The sequence below is a fragment of the Callithrix jacchus genome, chromosome 4, assembly GCF_049354715.1.
Source record: "Callithrix jacchus isolate 240 chromosome 4, calJac240_pri, whole genome shotgun sequence".
NCBI classification, from domain to species: Eukaryota; Metazoa; Chordata; class Mammalia; order Primates; family Cebidae; genus Callithrix; species Callithrix jacchus.
This window is the reverse complement of record NC_133505.1, coordinates 43,987,113-44,008,535: the sequence shown is the minus strand read 5'-3', so window position 1 is coordinate 44,008,535 and position 21,423 is coordinate 43,987,113. Positions and strand designations below refer to the sequence as shown.

At 42.5% G+C, this 21,423-nt stretch overlaps 1 protein-coding gene across 8 annotated transcripts in view; it reads left to right on the top strand.

Annotated features, from left to right (window-relative positions):
* Positions 1–21,423, top strand: part of FKBP5 (FKBP prolyl isomerase 5) — a 150,324-nt gene that overhangs the window by 16,410 nt on the left and 112,491 nt on the right. For 4 of the 8 annotated variants that reach the window (XM_035295439.3, XM_054253917.2, XM_078369053.1 and 1 more), the window contains exon 1: positions 9,585–9,696. The exons of the other annotated variants lie outside the window; for them this stretch is intronic. The gene's annotated coding sequence lies outside the window, so the exon portion shown is untranslated. Of the gene's footprint in view, positions 1–9,584; positions 9,697–21,423 lie in introns of those variants that run through there. 8 annotated transcript variants of the gene reach the window in all.

The window sequence follows — 21,423 nt, the reverse complement described above, 5'->3', positions numbered from 1 at the left end:
TCCCCTTGAACCTAGACTGGGCTGTAACCTGCTTTCACCAAGAGAATGTGGTAGAAGGGATGCTATGTCAGTTACAAGCGTAAACCTTAAGAAGGCCTTACAATTTCCATATCTGCTCTGTGGGGGAAGCCAGATACCATGTTCAGAAGTCTGATCACCTTGAGATAAGCACGCTGTGAGAAACCCAACCTGGCTTTATGGAGAGCCCATGTGGAGAAGAGCTGAAGAACCTTGCCAGCATCACAGCTAGGGTCCTACTTGCCTTCCATGTAAGGCCATTTTGGAAGTGGATCATTCAGCCCTGTTCAAGCTGCCCCACCCTTGCCACATAGACTAGAGACTAGTTGTCCCTGCTGAATTCTGTCCAAATTGCAGAATCATGAGCAAATGTTGTGGTGTGGATCTGTGTTCCCACCAAATCTCGTGTTGAACAGTAATCCCCAATGTTAGAGGTGGGGCCTGGTGGGAGGTGATTGGATCACGGTGGTGGATTTCTCATGCATGGCTTAGCACCATCCCCTTGGTGTTGTTCTTGTGATAGTGAGTGAGATCTGGCTGTTTAAAAATGTGTGGCACCTCCCCCCTCCCTCTCTCTCTTGCTCCTGCCATGTGAGAGGCCTTAGTCCCCTTTTGCCTTCTGTCATGATTGGAAGCAGAAGCAGAAATTGCTATGCTTCCTGTACAGACTGCAGAACCACGAGCCAATTAAACCTCTTTTGTTTTTCTATGTATGTGTTTACTTATTTTGAGACGGAGTCTTACTCTGTCACAGGCTGGAGTGCAGTGGCACAATCTCAACTCACTGCAACCTCTGCCTCCTGGATTTAAGGGATTCTCCTGCCTCAGCCTCCCGAGTAGCTGGGATTACAGGTTCCCACCAACACGCCCAGCTAATTTTTGAATTTTTAGTAGAGATAGGGTTTCACCATATTGGCCAGGCTGGGCTCGAACTCCTGACCTCAGATGACCCACCTGCCTTGGCCTCCCAAAGTGCTGGGATTACAGGCGTGAGCCACTGCACCCAGTTTATTTTATTTTGAGATGGAGTTTCACTCTTCTTGCCCAGGTTGGAGTGCAATGGCACAATCTCTGCTCACTTCAACCTCCGCCTCCCAGGTTCAAGCAATTCTCCTGCTTCAGCCTCCTAAGTAGCTGTGATTATAAGCATGTACCACCATGCCCAGCTAATCCTGTATTTTTAGTAGAGACAGGGTTTTACCATGTTGATCAGGCTGGTCTCGAACTCCTGACATCTGATGATCCACCCGCCTCGGCCTCCCAAAGTGCTGGGATTACAACAGTGAGCCAACACGCCCGGCCACGTCTTTTCTTGATAAATTACCCAGTCTATCATATTTACTCACTGTTATTTGTCAACTATCATATTTACGCACTATTATTTGTCCGTTCTCACATTGGCTATGTTTGTTTATAGCCAATGTGAGAACGGACAAATAATAGTGCGTAAATATGATAGTTGTTATTTTAAGCCAGGAGTAAGCAAACTATGACCCATGGCTGGTTATTTGTTCTTTTATTTTTATTAACAGCCTTATTGAGATATAATGCACATACCATACAGTTTACCCACTTAAAGTGTACAGCACAGTGGTTTTTAGTATATTCACATATGTGTGCTATCATCACCATGGTCCATTTTATAATAATTTTCAACAGGAAATTCTGTGTCCTTCACCTATCACCTTCCCATCCTCCTTTCTCCTACACCTCTAGGCCTAAGAAATCTATGTATTATCTCCTTTCTTCTCTGTTCTGGACATTCCATATGAATGTAATCATGTAGTATGTGATCTTTGGTGATTGACTGTTTTCATTCATTATGTTTTCAAGGTTTATATGTTTCAAGGTAGCATCTATTAGCACTTCATTCTTTTTTATGGCCAAATAATGTTCCATTGTGTGGATATACCACATTTTGTTTATCCATTCATTAGTTGTTAGACATTTGGGTTGTGTCCACCTTTTAGCTATTATAAATAATGCTGATATATCCATTGGTATCCAAGTATCTGTTTGAGTTCCTGCTTTTAATTCTTTTGGATAAATGCCTATGAGTGGAATTACTGGAACATATGGTAATTCTATATTCAACATTTTAGGATTGCCAAACTGTCTTCCACAGAGGCCGTACTGTTTTACATTCCCACCAGCAATGCATGAAAATTCTGATTTCTCTATATTCTCACCAGTGCTTGGCGCCCTTGTCAAAAATCAGTTGACCATAGATGAATGAGATTATTTCTGGACTTTCAATTCTATTCCATTTCTCTATAAGTCTATCCTTGTGCCAGTATCACACTGAGTTGATTATTGCTGTTTTGTAGTAAGTTTTGAAATCAGGAAATAGAAACCCTCCTACTCTGTTTTTCTTTTTAAAGATTGTTTTGGCTATTCTTGGTCTAATGCAATTCCATATAAATTTTAAAATCAGCTTGTCAGTTTCTATAAAACAGTCATCTCAGATTCTGATGGGGATTGAATTATGTCAAAAGATCAATTTGGAAAGAATTGGTATTTTTAACAATGTTAAGTTTTACAAACCATAAACATAGGATTTTTTTCCAATTTTTTTTTTTGAGACAGAGTCTGGCTCTGTTGCCCAGGCTGAAGCGCAGTGGCATGATCTCAGTTTACTGCAGCCTTCAACTTCTGGGCTCAAGCAATCCTCCCACCTCAGCTCCCGAGTAACTGGGACTATAAGTGCATGCCACCATGCCAGGCTAATTTTTGTAGAGCAAGCGTCTTGCCATGTTGTCAAGGCTGGTCTTGAACTCCTGGACTCAAGAGATCCTCCCACCTTGGCCTCCCACAGTGCTGGGATTACAGGCATGAGCTAACATACCTGGCCAGTTTTTCTAATTATTTAGATGGTCTTTAATTTATTTTTTTAAAAACCTCTGCATACATTCCGTTAAAGACCATCTTTGGGCCGGGAGCAGTGGCTCAAGCCTGTAATCCCAGCACTTTGGGAGGCCAAGGCTGGCAGATTACCTGAGGTCAGGAGTTCAAGACCAGCCTGACCAACATGGAGAAACCCTGTCCCTGCTAAAAATACAAATTATCTGGGTGTGGTGGCACATGCCTGTAATCCCAGCTACTTGGGAGGCTAAGGCAGGAGAATTGCTTGAATCTAGAGGTGGAGGTTTCGGTGAGCCGAGATCATGCCATTGCACTCCCGCCTGGGCACCAAGAGCAAAATTGTCGCAAAAAAAAAGGGACTGTCTTTAATTTCTTTCAACAATGTTTGTCATTTTCTAAGTTTGTACTTCTTTCGTTAAATGTATTCCAATAAGATGTATTTTATTCTTTTTGATGCTATCATAAATGAAATTGTTTTCTTAATTTCATCTTTGGATTGCTCATTGAAAGTATATAGAAATACAATTGATTTTTGTTATTTATCTTGCAACCTTGCTGAATTTGTTAGTTCTAATAGTTTTTTTTTTTTTTTTTTTTTTTTGAGACCGAGTTCGCTCTTGTTACCCAGACTGGAGTGCAATGGTGCGATCTCGGCTCACTGCAACCTCCACCTCCCGGGTTCAGGCAATTCTCCCGCCTCAGCCTCCTGAGTAGCTGGGATTACAGGCATGCGCCACCATGCCCGGCTAATTTTTTGTATTTTTAGTAGAGACGGGGTTTCACCACGTTGACCAGGATGGTCCTGATCTCTTGACCTCGTGATCCACCCGCCTTGGCCTCCCAAAGTGCTGGGATTACAGGCGTGAGCCACCGCGCCCGGAAGTTCTAATAGTTTTTTAGTAGATTCCTTAAGATATTCTACATATAAGATCGTGTGTCTGTGAAGAGATATTTTTATGTCTTCCTTTCTAGTTGGATTCCTTTAACTTGTATTTCTTGCCTAATTGCCCTGTATAGAACCTCTAGTATAATATTAAATAGAAATGGTTGGAATGGCTGCATGTGGTGATTCATACCTATAATCCTAGCACTTTGGGAGGCTAAGGTAGGTGGATCACTTGACGTTAGGAGTTCGAGACCTGCCTGGCCAACATGGTGAAATCCTGTCTATACTAAAAATACGGAAAATTAGTCAGGCATTGTGGTGTGCACCTGTATTTCCAGCTACTTGGGAGTCTGAGGCATGAGAATCGCTTGAACCCAGAAGGCAGAGGTTGCAGTGAGCTGAGATCAAGCCTGAGATCAAGCACTCCAGCCTGAGTGACAGAGTAAGACTCTGTCTCAAAACAACAACAACAACAAAATAAATAGAAGTGGTTGGAATGGACATTCTTCTCTTATCCTTGTCTTATTTCCTCGGGAAGTCATCCATCCTCTCACCATTAAGTATGGTGTTGGCTGTGGGTTTCTCACAGATGCCCTTTATCAGATTGAAGATGGCTGCCTGTTTTCGTAAAGTTTTATTGGGACACAGACATGCATTTTCTTATCTATTATCTATGGCTGCTTTGTGCTATAATGATAGAGTTGAGTGATTGTGACAAAAACCATGTTGCTTGCAAGTCTAAAATATATACTATCTGGTCCTTAAAAAAAAGTTAGCTGGACAACTGTTTTAAGCCACTAAATTCTGGAGTAGTTTGCTATGGAACAATATACAACTAAAAAAGCTCTCAATCTTAAACTGGGACCCCAAATTGAGTAAAGGGGAACCAACCAACCAACCAATCAAACCAAACCCTTCTACAGACTGCAGTCCAGCTTTGAGTCACTGGGTGGCTCAGAAAGTCTGGAGCCCTGAAATTGAGTTAAGATGATCCCAGACTGCTGGTCCCTAGATCCTGGTAGAAGCCAATGGAAATCTCTTCCAGAGGACGGTATAATTATTGTTAATTAAAATGATTTTTTAAAAATACAATGTCCAAAACACAACCAGGTGTATGTGACATGAGAAACAATCAGTAAAAACTGAACAATGGAGCACAGAGTGGTGGCTCACACTGGTAATCACAGCACTTTGGAAGGCCGAAGCAAGAGGATCACTTGAAGCCAGGAGTTCGAGACCAGCCTGGCCTCTGCAAGTAGTGAAACCCCCACCTCTACAAATAAAAAATATTAACCAGACATGGTGGTGCACACCTGTAGTCCCAGTTACTTGGGGGGCTGAAGTGGGAGAATCACTTGAGCCTAGGTGGTCAAGGCTGCAGTGAACCATGACCACACCACTGCACTGCAGCCTCAGTGACAGAGTGAGACCTTGTCTTGAAAATGAAAACAAAAATAAACACTGGTTGGATGCAATGGCTCATGCCTGTAATCTCTGCACTCTGGGAGGCCAAGACAGGAGGATCCCTTGAGCCCTGGAGTTTGAGACCCTCCTGGGCAACGTAAAGAAACTGTATCTCTATTTTTTTTTTTTTTTTGAGTAAAAAGCAAAACCAAAATCTGACAGTGGAAGCAGACAGTGGAATTATCAGTTATAGACCATAAAACAATGATACTATGTTTAAGGAGAGAAAAGACAAGCCTGAAAATTATAACAGGGCACTGAGAGCTACATGAATTGGCATAGCAGATTTGAGAAAGAACCAAATAGAGGCCGGGTGCGGTGGCTCACACCTGTAATCCCGGCACTTTGGGAGGCTAAGGCAGGTGGATCACTTGAGGCGAGGAGTTCAAGACCAGCCTGGCCAACATGGTGAAACCCCGTCTCTACTAAAAATACCAAAATTAACTGGGTGTGATGTATGTGCCTGTAATCCCAGCTACTGGGGAGGCTGAGGCAGGAAAATTGCTTGAACCTGGGAGGCGGAGATTGCAGTGAGCTGAGATCTTGCCCTTGCATTCCAGACTGGGTGACAGAGCAAGACTCTGTCTCAAAACAAAAAAGGGAGAGAGAGAGAGAGAGAGAGAGAGAGAGAGAGAGAGAGAGAGAGAGAGAGAGAAAAGAAAAGCAAGCAAGAAAGGGAACCAAATATAAATTCATTCTAGACCTAAAGAATAGAATAACTAAATGAAACTCAATGGTTGGGTTTAAGAGGAGATTTTTTTTTTTTTTTTTAAGCTGAAAAGAGAATGAGCTGAAAATAGAAGAAACTTATTAGGACAAACCATGGAAGGAGAAGAGACAGAAAATACAGAAGAAAGGGATAAAGTAAGAAGATTGAATGTGTTTCAACCCAGAAAGAAGAAAAAGGATAGAAACAGTATTTGAACATATAATGGCTGAGAACTGTTAAAAACTAATGAAAAACTATTCAAAAGGTGACAGGCAGCCGTGAAATGATAGATATCAACTCTACCATGCATTCTGACTCTTAAAAACCTTAGTGTACAAAGCTTCTTTTAAAAGGATTCTGAGGCCGGGCGCGGTGGCTCACGCCTGGAATCCCAGCACTTTGGGAGGCCGAGGAGGGTGGATCACGAGGTCAAGAGATCAAGACCATCCTGGTCGACATGGTGAAACCCCGTCTCTACTAAAAATACAAAAAATTAGCTGGACATGGTGGCATGTGCCTGTAATCCCAGCTACTCAGGAGGCTGAGGCAGGAGAATTGCCTGAACCCAGGAGGTGGAGGTTGCAGTGAGCTGAGATTGCGCCATTGCACCCCAGCTGGGTAAACAAGAGCGAAACTCCGTTTCAAAAAAAAAAAAGGATTCTGAAACCAAGATGGAGGTAGCTTGATAGTAAGTGGAGCAGGGCTTGCCTGGGCTGAGTTCAAATACAAGCTCTGCTACTTCCTAGCTGTGCCACCTGGAGAAAGTTGCCAAACTTCAATTTTCTTAAGTAATAAATGAGAATAAAGAGTCATACCGGCCTACTCCATTGTGAGAATCAAGTGGTAAGTTCGGGCAGGGTGGCTCACATCTGTAAACTTGACACTTTAGGGGGCTGAGGTCAGAGGATCTCTTGAGTCCAGGAGTTCGAGACCAGCCTGGGCAATAGAGTGAGACCTCATCTCTGAAAAAAAAAAAAAAAAAAAAAAATAGAAAGAAAAAGAGAATCAAGTGATAAAATGCATGTGAACAAGTCTGGTGAATGCCAAGTGCTTTTTAAATGATATGAGGTTTGAGCAGTTCCACAAGCATACCCAGGGTCACTACCAGTGACAAGCAGGACTGGCCACATAATTTGCGAGGCCCAGTGAAAAATGAGAATGCAGGGCCCTTTGTTTAGGAAGTACTATGAATTTCAAGATGGCTGCAGCAGAGCATTAAACCAAGCACAGGGCTCTTCTAAGTACAGGGCCCTGTGTACTTCACGGGTCACACATTCATGGAGCTGGCCTTAGTTACAGGCCCTGCAAAGAACCACGCTGTGCCTTAGGAAAGGGCTGCTCATCCCACACCCAGGTGTCTGCAGCCATAGCCCACATCATCTTGGAATTCTGAAGGACAGCAATGTTTAGGGAAAACGCAAGCACACGTGTTTCCAAATGCCAAGGAAGGCAAGTGCAGTGACCAGAGTGGTTTTCTGGGAGAGTGGGTGGGGCTAGCCAGGCTGCCATTGGAACTGTGGAACTGACTGTTCTCCACAGACTCTGGCCTAGAAAAAAAGAAGCCTGTAGCTGTATCTACAGGGCCTGTTGTTGTTGCTGCGGTGTATTACAACACAGCCTGGCAGCCTATCCTGCCTTTCTGTCTTCCTCCTGGAAGAGCCTGGTCCCAGACATGTGACACGTCCACACGGCCCTCTGCAGATTTGCCCACACTGCTCCTCACTGTTCCCTCAATTATTAGGATTTTCCAGGTCTGCATGCTTTTTGCTCATGCCATCCCTTCTTGCCTGGAAGTCCCTTTCCTCCTCGTTCACACCCCTCTGTCTGGTAAACACCTACTTCATCTTCTAAGATTCAGCTCTACTGTCAGGTAACCTCTTTAATGAAGCCTTCCCTGACTCTCCTAGAAGAAAAGCTGATTCCTCTTTCCTTGGGGCCTCCCGCTGTGCCCTATGCAGACATCCGCCACAACCCCTATAACAAGAGGAGAAGAACTGACTTGTTATGTGTATGTCACTGTCTCCTAGGCTGAAGCCCTTGAGGATTGGGTCATATATACCCTGCACATAGCATAGAGCTTAATATGTACTGTTATTAAGCATAGTAGATGCTGAATCAATTGGTGTTAGTATGCGGAGGAATTTTGATCAACTTTGTTTTTCTGCGTTAATGAACCAGTAAGTTGTTTCAGTGACTCTCCCTGGCAGCTGGTAAACAGGGAAGCTTCTAGGCACTGAGAATAGTCAAATGACTGAGACAGAGCCCCTGCTCTCGAGGCGGTTTCAGTGTTGGCTTTATTTGTCTTTTCTGCAGACATTATTTCTTGAAGGCAGCATGGAGATTTGTAGACGAGGCTCTTCATAAATATTTGGATGCAGTATAGTGCAAAGAGAACAGGTTTGGAGCCAGAAGACATGAGTTCTAATCTGGCTCTGGGACATTAGGTTTCCACAGGTAACTATTAGGTCCCATGGGCAACTAGCTATGGGATATTAGGTTTCTGTTTCCACTAAAATGAGCGAGTTGAGTTAGATTCCCTAAGGCCCAGGTGCAGCTGCTGCATCTCTAGGGGATCAACTGAGAGGTAGTCATCTGGTTGGAGGAAGATAGGTCCGTCCTGAAGTTGCTTTTGCTCAGTAGTCTTCCCTTTGGAGTTGGCTGAAGAACCCAGCCGTTTTGTGTGTGTGTGTGTGTGTGTGTGTGTGTGTGTGTGTGTGTTTGAGATGGAGTCTTGCTCTGTCGCCAGGCTGGAGTGCAGTGGTGTAATATGGGCTCACTGCAACCTCTGCCTCCCAGATTCAAGAGATTCTCCTGGCTCAATCTCCCGGGTAGCTGGGACTGCAGGTGTGCGCCACCATGCCCAGCCAATTTTTGTATTTTTAGTAGAGACGGGGTTTCACCATGTTGGTCAGGATTGTCTTGATCTCTTGATCTTGTGATCTGCCTGCTTCGGCCTCTCAAAGCTGGGATTATAGGCCACCGCGCCCACCGAACTCAGCTGTTTTTAAGGCCTCTTCTTGTTTTAATCGCCTGGGATCTCCTGCTTGAAAGGTAGCAAGCCAAGAGAAAGTATGGTCGTTACAGTCACTGGGTGTCCAGAGGGAGGTGATATCTGCTAAACTGTTTTTCGAGGTGGGATTTCCCCAGACCTGACTGGGCATCTTTGACTTCATGGGGTGGCTTCCTATGGCTAACCTGGCCAGTTGACTTAACCCAAACAGCCTGGCCTGCCCCTCTCCTGCCTCTGAATAGGCCCTGTGGACAGATAGGAGGGGCAGTGCCTTCAGAGACACGATACAGACGGGAAGTCAACTACCTTGCTTAGGCATTAATTTCTGGGGAGGTAAGAGATGTCGTGAGGGGGTGTCGGCTTCCACCATCCCTTTTCTATGGCCCCCACAAAGGGCAAGGGCCAGACACGTGGGCTGGCCAGGGGAGGCGGAGAAGCCAACGAATGGGGGCGGGGCCTTATTTGCATGGACGGCGCGCGGCCACCAATCCGGACAGGCGGATCGACAGCCCGCGCGTCTTTTGGGGGCGGACTGACAGCCCTGGGGCCCTATGGAAGGCGGGTCCTGCGGCCGGCGGGGGCGGGACGGGGCCGGGCGCTGCCCCGGGGATTCGGGCCCGCTGGCGGGCGCTGCCAGTCTCAGGCGGCGGTGTCCGGCGCGCGGGAGGCCTGCTGGGCGGGCAGAAGGGTGCGCGGCGCGCTAGCGAGGCAGAGAGTGACGGAGTCGGCGAGCCCCCGCGGCGACAGGTACCGGCGCCATGGCCGCGGGAATGGGGCGGCTGGCCGCGGCGCCCCGGGAACCGAACGCCGTCCTTCCCGGTCCCGCCGCGGCCGCACTCGCCGCCTCAGCTCCCACCCCCACGCGGCTTCGCAGCCCAGGAGCCGCGTGTCTGGGGGAGCAGGGCCCGGAAGCCTCGAGGGGAGCGCGCGGGAGGCCCCGGCCCCACTGCGGCGCCCCTCGCCGCACCCCCGGGGCAGCGGGGCCGATGCTCCCCGCGGGAGGCGCGGAGCGGGGTGGCCGCGGGCGCAGCTCCGCGACCCCGCCGCGCTCTCCCGGCGGATGCGAGGCCGGTCGCTCCCGCTGGTCTTCACTGGGCTTTTGTTTCCCACCGGGGATCACAGGTCCCGCGCCACCTCTGGTCTCCGGCCCCCGGCTCGCCGGGACCGGCGGCGGGACCCTCGGAGAGCGGGGCAGCGCCCGAACCCACACCGCTGCGGTCGGGAGCCTAACTTCGCCTTCGGGCCTGGGCGCGGGGACAACCGGAACCCGGGGCGAGCCGAGCGCCGGGACGCCGCGGGCGTGGGGCGGACTTGCCCACCTGGCGGGTCTGTGTAGGGGAAGGTGGCGGGGTAGCCGCGCTCTGGGTGTGAGCGGACGGTCCCCGCCTTCACCTGCTGCCCCCGACAAGCGTCGGGGAACCTCAGCGCCGCAGACGGCCGCTCGTGGAGGAGTCAGCGCGGCGCCGTCTAACAGGTGATCCGCGTCACTCCCGGGCCAGACCCAAGAGGCTGAACGCTGTGCCCGGGCTCCTTACGCTCTTGAGTTCTGGGATGTGAAAACGCCTTCCGCCTCACAATTGATCGTCCAAAAAGGTGCGCCGGTCACCGTATAAGAGTCAAAAACCAAAATTGCCAAAAAGACTCTTCGAGCGTCAGGGTGCAGAGTGCCTTTCTTCGATCCACGAGCCGGCGGGAACGTCATAGTCTCCCTTTTAAAATCGGGCTCAGTAGTGGTGGCGAAAGCGTAGTAAGGTTCAAGTTGTAAGCGGAGATGCAGAACTCTAGATACCCTTCAGTGTGGTTCAGGACAGTGTGTACAGCGTTTGGCCGCCGTTCAGTAAATTCTGCATGAGGCAGTTTGAGCTCGTGGTTTTGGATTTACTTTTCAGGAGTATGTTTTCCAGTGGAATAAGGCTTCGTACTGAATGGGAGCTTTCTTTGCCTCTCTGAGGGTTAAGAGGAGTGTTTATTTTCATTGTCTTCCAATTTTGTTAGATTGTGGGCAAGTGGAAAGTTAAAGCATATTTCGGTTAAATATTTCTAATAGTCTGGGATTCTATCCACCTCCCCCATAAGGGTTTTTACTTTAGGGAATTATGAAGTAATTCTCTAAAGGGAGCTGCTTCTCTTGGTGTTTGAATCAAAAGCCAAGAATCGACTTGAAAAGATTCTTACTCTGGTGGGAAATTTTTATTGTCATACTTTCACTTCACCATTTTCTGTTTGCCTCTCCCGCAGCTGATCTCTGCCTGACAATCTACAGTTAGGGCCCTGACCAATTTAGAGATTCTATAGAAATAACATTTTTAAAACGAGGGTTATTAATACTCATTATTTGTGAGAAACTCTTGATTTACTCAGGTTTTTTCTTCTAATGTGTCTTCTAATACCTGTATTAGGTATGATTATACTTCAGAGATGAAGTTTAAGTTAAGAACAGTTACTCATCTTGATTTAATTATGCTAGTTTATTATTCATTGAATGGTCATTTTACTTATTTGCCTAGGAAATTAAAGTTAGCTAATAGCTGATAAGAGTTCTCCATTGAACCATAAATTCTTTAACCAATAATTGTGACTATTTTAGATTTTAAAAAATCAAAGATGGTCTTTATAAATTGTTTTATTTCTTCAAAACAAGCTGTGAGGTCTTTGTCTTTCTAACATTTAACAAAAGTATGTTTCTGAATCTTTATTCTTTTAGTTATGGGAATTTTTTGTGAATTTCTTTTTTAAAACATACTTTTAATCAGTTCAACATGAAAAGCTTAAAATATTGAATTAGGCAACTAATCTTTAGTTTTCTGTTTATTCTTGGAAAATAATGCATATTTTGGGTTCAGTTTTGTTTCCTAAAGGCTTCTCCGCTTAGGATGAATTAGTCTGGAGAAGAAAGAACATCCTGTTTGTATACCTGTAGAAGTTACTGCTGTTAAAAAATAAGTTGGCTTTTTGATGCTTAGTGTGGATAGATGCGTTGAACAATGACTCATCCTCGTATATAGAGGGCTTATTCTATATAAATAGTTGTAAGGATCTGAATAAGACTGTAGCTTCCATTATTTTGATCATTTATGTAATTGCCTCTAGTGTACAGGAATATATTAAATACTATTCATAATTATTGTGTTTATGGTGATGTATATATATACCACATACAATAAAGTTATATTTCATAATTTATTTACATATAAGTATATTTTAGTATTTTAACTGTAAAAGTTAAAGCTTTATTAACTTTAAGTTTAATTAAAAGCCCATTTTAAAAATCAGTTTTTCGATATTTTAATTACTGATTTTTGTCTACTTTAACTTGTAATAGATGATATTATAAAATTATCAACCACAATTTCAGTTTCAAAATTAAGCATAAGTTGAATTCTCACATCCATACAATAAACATTGGGAGTGTTTATTGTATAAACACTCCCAATAAAGCCATTTACCCTCAAGTATAACTGTTTTTGAGTTTGGAGGTGGTAGTAAGTATTTTTAAATAAATAAAGCTACGGAAAACAAGGACTAATATTAAAACAGCTAACTTTGAGGACAGATCAAATGGCACTATTATAGACATTAGTAGTGTTGTATTTTTTTGAGACAGAGTTTCGCTCTTGTTGCCCAGGTTGGAGTGCAAGGGTGCTGTCTGGGCTGACTGCATCCTCCACCTTCCATGTTCAAGAGATTTTCCTTCCTCAGCCTCCTGAATAGCTGGCACTATAGGCGTGCGCCGCCATGCCCAGGTAATTTTTGTATTTTTAGTAGAGATGGGGTTTCTGATGGCCAGGCTGGTCTTGAACTCCTGATAGGTGATCCACCTGCCTTGGCCTCCCAAAGTGTTGGGATTACAGGCATGAGCCACTGCACCTGGCCTAGTATTGCTTTATTTAACAGTAATATACTTGTACCTGGCATGAAGAATTCCTCTAAAGACCTTTAATTAAGTTTTCACAATTCCTAAAGAAGAATCTATATTGTACATATTGGGCACACTAAATTTTATAATTCATGTTTAACAATTAAATAATCTGTATTTTGTAATTCTGAAACTATTTGAACTTTCCAACCTAGCTGATTAGATTTTTTTCAATATTTTATATTTCTGAATTTTTCTGCAATATATTTTAGTGCATTTTAAAATCCTGTCATCATATCCCCAAAAGTGTAAAGAAAAATTAAATCTACAGAGTGAGAGTGAGACTCTGTCTCAAAAAAAAGAAAAAGAAAATCTGTATTCAGTAGAGACTGGGTGGATGGCGGTATGTGTATCACAAAACTATTTAAAACAATAAACACTTAAGTGTGATTTAATTTGCAAATAAGATGTTTGTTTACTATGTAAAAGACAGTACTGCCAAATAAAACTGGTTAAAATAATTTGCAGTGGGGCCATATGTACTATCACATTACTAACAGATTGATAAGAATGTTTTAGCAATATTTAGAACACTAAAATTCTACTCAAAATAATTTCTACTTCTTATAGTAGTTTGTTAGAGAACCTACATTTTATGCTTAATTTAGTATTTACTTCTAGGTTTTTTTTCTTTTTTGAGTCAGGGTCTTGCTTTATTTTCCAGGCTGAAGTGCTGTGGCGTAATCGTGGGCTCACTGCAGACTTCCTGGGCTCAAGAGATCCTCCTGCCCAACCTCTGATCTCAAGTGATTCTCCCACCTCAGCCTCCCAAGTAGCTGGGGCAGCCATCACCACAACCCGCTAATTTAAAAAAACTTTAATTTTTAGTAGAGACAAGGTCTAACTATGTTGTCCAGGCTGGTGTCCAACTCCAGAGCTCAAGTGATCCTCCTGCCTTGGCCTCCTCAAGTGCTGGGATTATAGGTGTGAGCCACAGTGCAGGGCCTACTTATAGCCTTTTGGAAAACATTTGGTTAATGAGAGTGAAGGTCCACCAGAGGGAGTGTGAGGTCTATATATTTGTTGTATTTGTTTTTTACCCTTGGTCTGGAATCAAAATATTTAAAAAAAAATGCGAATAACATTTTATTTTAGTTCTCTAAAACAATCAGGCAAAAGATATTGAACGTTGTGATTGTAGTTGTTTGGAGTTGCTGTCATTTTTGTTATCAAAATCAAGGCTTAATCAAGGTGTTTTTCTTCTTAGAAAAAGGTGGTGAGGTGCAGTGACTCATACCTGTAATCGTAGAACTTTGGGAGGCCAAGGCGAGTGGATTGCTTGAGCCCAGGAATTCAAGACCAGCCTGGGAAACATGGCGAAACCCCCTCTTTACAAAAATAGAAAAATTAGCCACGTGTGATGGAGTGCACCTGTAGTTTCAGCTATTTGGGAGGCTGAGATTGGAGGCTCACTTGAGCCTGGGAGGTTGAGGCTGCAGTGAGCTGTGATCAAGCCATTGTACTCCAGCCTGGGCAACAGAATGAGACCCTGCCTCAGCCTCCCAAGGAGCTGGTACTACATGGATGCGCCACCACGCCCAGCTAATTTTTAAATTTTTAGTAGCAATGGGATTTCACCATCTTGGCCAGGATGGTCTCGATCTCCTGACCTTGTGATCTGCCTGCCTTGGCCTCCCAAACTGTTGATTACAGGTGTGAGCCACTGTACCCAGTCCACATACATATACTTATTACAGAGATTGGCTTATGTATCTTTTTATACTTTTTATGAAAAAATATATATACATTATGTATGTATATGTGTGTGTGTGTGTGTGTATGTATGTATATATATATATATATATACATACATTTTTTTTTTTTAAGAGATTGCGTCTTGATCTGTCACACAGGCTGAACTGTGGTGGCTAACTGCAGCCTCCACACAAACTCTTGGGCTCAAGTGATCCCCTTGCCTCAGCCTCCCAAAGTGCTGGGATCCCAGGCTCAAGCCAACATGCCTGGCTTAAAACTGTACATTTGAATTGTATCTTTTTGAGACTGTGCATTTTTTGGAAAGAAGAGTAAGAGGTGAACAAAAATTAGAGTGGAAGAGGGTTGTTTTTTCTCTTTTGTAGTTGGAAATTCTAAGTGGGCAGTGGTAAATTTCTAGAATCATTTGTAGCATTCTGTTTTAGTTTTGGCAATTTATAGATGTTATAAATGAGGAGTCCCCAGAAAATGGTCATTTCATGTAAAAAGTAGGGTTGCAAATTTCAGATTGATCTTTTCAAAGGTTAGATTTGTATTCATTTCTCAATGTTCCTATCTCTGGAAACTAAAGAACCTCCTCCATTGTTAGCTGAAAATTGCACAGTGAATTTGAAAGTCAAGATGTCCCAATCACAGATATAATGCTGTGTGTGATAGGTTACTTTTTAAAATGGAGAAAACATCCTAGAGATTGAGTCTGCATCAGAATGTATTCTGAATGAGCATGGAATGTTCTTTACCCATGTTAGATTATTAACCAATTAAGTTTTTCCATGTTTAACTTTTTAAAAAAGCAACACAATAAAACAGTCTTGTATTCTGAACACACATTTTGGGTTTTGTTGCTAGCATAAAAAAATTATTACCTAGTGGATGGTAACACTATTTTGAAGTTCTAGCTTGGAGGAGATGTTTGTTTCAAGAGAAAAATATGTTTCCTTGAAACCTAACAAGGTAATTTACATGGAGAGATACTTGTTTCCCTTTTGAATTATCGTTAGGTTAAAACATAAAATTACTAAGAAAAAATTAGATGCTCATCGTTCCCATCTTAGATTTACTTTCACTACGAACCTTATACATTCTTTTATTTTGAGACGGAGTCTCACTCTGTTGCCCAGGCTGGAGTGCAGTGTCTCAAACTTGGCTCACTGCAACCTCTGCATCTCAGGTTCAAGTGTTTCTCCTGCCTCAGCTTCCTGAGTGGCTGAGACTATAGGTGTGCACTACCACGCCTGGCAAATTTTTTTTTTTTTTTTTTTTGACGGAGTCTGGCTCTGTCGCCCAGGTTGGAGTGCAGTGGCACGATCTCGGCTCATTACAACGTCAACCTTTTGGGTTCAAACAATTCTCCACCTCAGCCTCCTGAGTAGCTGGGATTACAGGTGCCCTCCACCATGCCCATCTAATTTTTGTATTTTTAGTACAGACAGAGTTTCACCATTTTGGCAGGCTGGTCTTGAATTCCTGACCTCATATGAGATCCACCAGCCTTGGCCTCCCAAAGTGCTGGGGTTACAGGTGTGAGCCACGACGCCCGGCCATAAATTCTTTTAAAATATCTTTCTGGTGGACTTTTTAGAATTATTCAGGCTTGTATATGTGTGTGTATATTACACATATATGTGTAGATATCAAATATCTTTTTTGCATTATATATAACTATATAGTTGCTATATGTTTTATGTATTTATAGCAGTATCTATACTGCTTTATTTCCCAGGCATATTTATATGTAAAACTTTTCTTTTCAATGAAATCTTACTGTACCAAGAGAAAATAAGTATATGCCCACAAAATGATTGGTTCATAGCAACTTTTTTCACAGTAGAAATAAACTACTGATTCACGTAGTAACATTGATAAATCTCAGAACTACTGTTCACAGCAAGAGAAGCTGGGCACAGATGAGTATGTATAAGTGTTTATGATACCATTTATGAAAAATACAATAACAGGCAAAACTAAGATATGGTGATAGAAATCAGGACAGTGGTTGCCTCTTGGTAGTGGTTTTGATTGGTAAGGGGCACAAGGAAACTTTCTGGCGTGGTGGAAATATTCTGTAGCTTGACTTGAGTGATGGTAATTCAATTATATACTTTTTGGGTAACTTTGTTTTCATATAATTTTTAGGATGTGAGGGCAATCTGGCTGCGACATCTTGTCACCCCATTGATCACCAGGGTTGATTTGGCTGATTTGGCTGGCTAGGCGGGTGTCCCCTTCCTCTCTTACCACTCCATGTGTGTCCCTCCCAAAGCTGCGTGCTCGGTCGAAGAGGATGACCATCCCTGATAGAGGAGGACTGGTCTTCGGTCAAGGGTATACGAGTAGCTGCGCTCCCCTGCTAGAACCTCCAAATAAGCTCTCACGTAATTTTTAACTTACACAAAAGTTGCAAGACTAGTACAAGGAACTTCTGTATACCTTTATACAGTTTGCCAATTGTTATGTACATTTATTCAAACATGTTGATTCAAATTTAAGATTTTATAGTATGTAAAATTTTATTTTAATAAAGGAAAGAAACCTTAAAAAATTTGTTGAAAATGAGGATAATCACCAGGTGTGGTGGCTTACGCCTGTAATCCCAGCATTTTGGGAGGCTGAAGCGGGTGGATCACCTGAGGTCGTGAGTTCAAGACCAGCCTGACCAATGTGGAGAAGCCCCATATCTCCTAAAATACAAAATTAGCCGGGCTTGTTGGCCCATGCCTATAATCCCAGCTCAGCTACTCAGGAGGCTGAGGCAGGAGAATCGCTTGCACCTGAGAGGAGGAGGTTGCGGTGAGCCGAGATCTCGCCATTGCACTCTAGCCTGGGAACAACAAGAGTGAAACTCTGTCTCAAAAAAAAAAAGAAAATGAGGATGATCTTGTTATCTAAAAAACAAGAAATAACTCTTAGGAATTAACTGATGGTTTAATAATGAGAAAATCATTGACTGTCTTTTGTCTTCATGTATATATATTTATGCTGCTTTTCACTTTAGACTCATGACAACATGTTTCTGTTACGGGAAACAGGATCCTGAAAATGATTCAAGGTAGAACTGCCTATGAGGAAAACCCACTTTATTTTGTTATCCTACACATGTCACCTAGGGAAAGCGACTGAAACCTAGCAATAGCTTTCTGGGAATTGGAAGTGGTGACTGTTTCTGTTAGAAGAGTTGGACACCTACAATGTGCTAGCTGTTACACAGATATGAACAGTTTATACTATCTTAGAACTTACCAGACAAAGAAGAGGAGGCATACAAATCTGCTTGTTGTTTTGGGTGGTGCTATTTTTCATAGGCAGGAAAGACATTGGTGTTTATAAACTAAACTATTTTTGATCGTTGGTAAGTGGTAAATCTAAGTGGTGAATCCGTCACTGTCTGCTAGTTTTAATGTTCCCACAGCCTCAGTAGTGTGATTTGATTTAGATTAAATCAATTTAAATCATAGCTTAAATAATAATGGCTAAAAAAATTTAACTTTCCTCCCTACTTATTATTTTATATACTTTTTGGTATGTGTTCAGTACAATTTAGTATTAGGCATAATTAATGGATATTGGTTCTTTTCTTCTTTTTCTTTTGAAACAGGGTCTAATTCTGTTGTCCAGCCTGGAGTGCCGTAGTGTGATCATAGTTCACTGCAGCCTGGAACTCCTGGGCCCAAATGATTCTCTTGCCTCAGCCTCCTTAGTGGCTGGGACTACAGGCATGCACCACCATGACCGACTAATTAAAGGAAAAAAAAAATCATAGAGACAGAGACTTGCTATGTGGTTCAGGCTGGTCTTGAACTCCTGGCCTCAAGTGATCCTCCCACTTTGGCCTCCCAAAGCATTAAGACTGCAGGTGTGAGCCATTGTGCCTGCCTGGTTCATTTTTAAAAAATATTTCGGTTTTTTCCATCTACATTAGAAAGTTGTTTATTTGGTTTTTTAGCGGAGTGGAAGATGTTTGAAGTAACTGTAGGGCTAACCAGATGCTTCAACAAATTAATCATTGACATTTAAGATAAACATTTGTTTTGCCTTTGCTGATGAAAATAATACATTTATTTGACCTATTTTTATTAGTTTTTAAATTTAATATTTTTTTATTTCAATAGCTTTTGGAGTACAGGTAGTTTTTTGTTGCACAGATGAATTATATTGTGGTGAATTCTGAGATTTTAGTGCATCCGTTACCTGAGTAATATACATTGTACCCAATATGAAGTTTTTTTGTCCCTTTCCCCTGCCCTCTTCTGAGTTTCCAAAGTTCACTATATCACTCTGTATGCCTTTGCGTATTTCTAGTTTATCTCCCACTTACAAGTGAGAACATGGAGTGTTTGGTTTTCCGTTCCTGAGTTAGTTCACTTAGAGTAATGGCCTCCAGCTGTATCAAAGTTGTTGTAAAAGACATTATTTCATTCCTTTTTATGGCTGAGTAGTATTCCGTTGTGCATATATACCACATTTTCTTTAGTCATTTAACCTATATATTTTTCAACAAAAGCATAAATCTTTGAAGAATAACAGATGTCTCATATCAATCAACATGGATAAAAAGACTTGACTTTTTCCCATGTAATAAACATGTTCATGTGTCTCTGAAATGACAGACGAGGCCTTTTCCCCTTTTATGGTCCAGTTAAACACTATGGTGTTTAATTGATCTGTTGAGAATGAAGAAAAGATTATTCAAAAAGTGTCTGCTAGAATTTTGTTTTGAATCGTTGGCCTTAACTGAAGATAGGACTTAAAAAATGTCTGTAAGTAGACCTTTTTAGACTTTTTATTATGAAAGTTGCACACATAGAACTGGAGAGAACAGTCTAATGAAGCTCCATATACCCACTCTCCAGATTCTTTAATGAACCTCCATGTGCCCATTCCCCAGATTCATTGATTACTGCCATTTTGGTTATTTTTATTTTGTTATTTTTTTGAAACATGGTCCTAGTCCTGCTTGTTGCCCAGGTTGAAGTGTAGGGGTAAAATCATAGCTCACTGCAGCCTTGACCTCCCAAGCACAAGCAGTCCTCCCACCTCAGCCTCCACATTAGCTGGGACTACAGGCATGCATCACCATGACTGGCTGATTTTTAAATTTTTTTGTAGAGCCAGAGTCTCATTATGTTGCCCAGGCTGGTCTTAAAATCCTGGGCTTAAGCTGTCCTTCTGCCTTGGCCTCCCAGAGTGTTGGGATTATAGGCATGAGCCACCACGTCCAGCCAGTGTGCTTTTTTAAACTGTTAAATTCTCACAGAGATCATAAAACAGTGGCAGTATTAGTGTACCAGATTTTTCTGAGTTTTTTCCCAAAGTTTTGTTATAAATAGAGAAACATAAAAAAGCATTGTGTTTTAGCTCAGAGATCAACTTTGGACAAATGGTAATTATGAAACTTTCTGTCTTTAGCCTCTTATTGTCAATTCATAGCCTGGAAAAGAAAAAGAAAGATTAATTTTTACGCTTTTCATTAGAATAAATTAGTTCAAATACTCTGTATGTGTAGAATAAGGTACTTTTCATCTGGAAAGTTAGGTTAGTGTAATATCTGAGGAATGCAGTTGTCTAAATGTTTTTCTGTTGCCTTTTCTTTCTCTAAAAACATCATTGCAGTGCTTTAGCTGCCACCCTTTTTTTAGGCCTCAAACCTACATCACTGTCTAAACTTGAGGTCTAAATAGTCACTTATGTCTTGAAATGAAATATATTTAAATACCATCTCTGTAGCAGTTGTATGCCAACATGACCCCTCCCCACTCCCTCCAGCCAAAACACTTCTCTTCCCGACTTCCCTCTTTAATGTTATGACTCCATTATTCTTACTGGTCATTTTGACTCTTCTTAAACTCAGTGAATCACTAAATCCTTTTGTTTCTAACTTTATGTCTCTTTATCTTTTTGTCCTTTTCATTTTCACTACACTTGTCCTAATTGGGTAACATGTTAAAGCAGGATGTTATCCTGAATCTTTAATGAACTTCATACATATCAAAATTAAGATATGCCCCCGATGTAAACTAGGATATTTTCTTCCCTTCCAGGGAAGGCCTCAGTTATAGCTGAGTGTGGTGGCATGTGCCTGTAGTACCAGCTACTCGAGAGGCTGAGGTGGGAGGGTCATTTGAGCCCAGGAGGTTGAGGCTGCAATGAGCCATGATCACGCCACTGCACTCCAGTCTGGATGATAGAGAGAGCTTCTGTTATTAAAAATTAAATTACCAAAAAAAAAAAAAAAAAAAAAGAGAGAGAGAGATTGGCTTCAATCAGCCTTTAGGCAGACACATCATTTTTAAGGCATAGGTAATAATTATATTTAAACCAAGGTGATATGGAAGATTGCCAAATCACTCAGCTCAAATAACCTGGTGGAATAGTGGTGGCTGGCAGTGCCCGTGATTTTTCAAGGGGTTTCAGCAGCAGACTTTCTTAGACCACACATTGTGGCCCAGGATGAATTCCTCCCAGCCCAGAATATTGGCAAGTGCTTTGTAGTAAGGGAAATGCTGAACTGAGTATATATAACACATTTTTAAGACTTTCTAATGTTTTTATGGCAGAACGTACAGGTCTTTGGATTTACTTGAAGACTCTCTTCTTATCCTGTGTCTCATATTTCCTGACCCTTTGAAAATCTACCTTTGCTTAAAGTGACATGACACTCTGTTTCATTACTCTGCCTTCTCTTTACAGGCTTCTGGAATTGGTTTGTCAGAAAGATAGGAGTTGAGCCTAGTTTGGAGGATATAAAATAGAAATGAGATTATAACTGACCTCCTTTGTTCTACCCACTAGCAGTTGTCTAGCTTCCAGGGGTCTTGGGCATGATTCCTTTCCAGATGGGTGGTAGT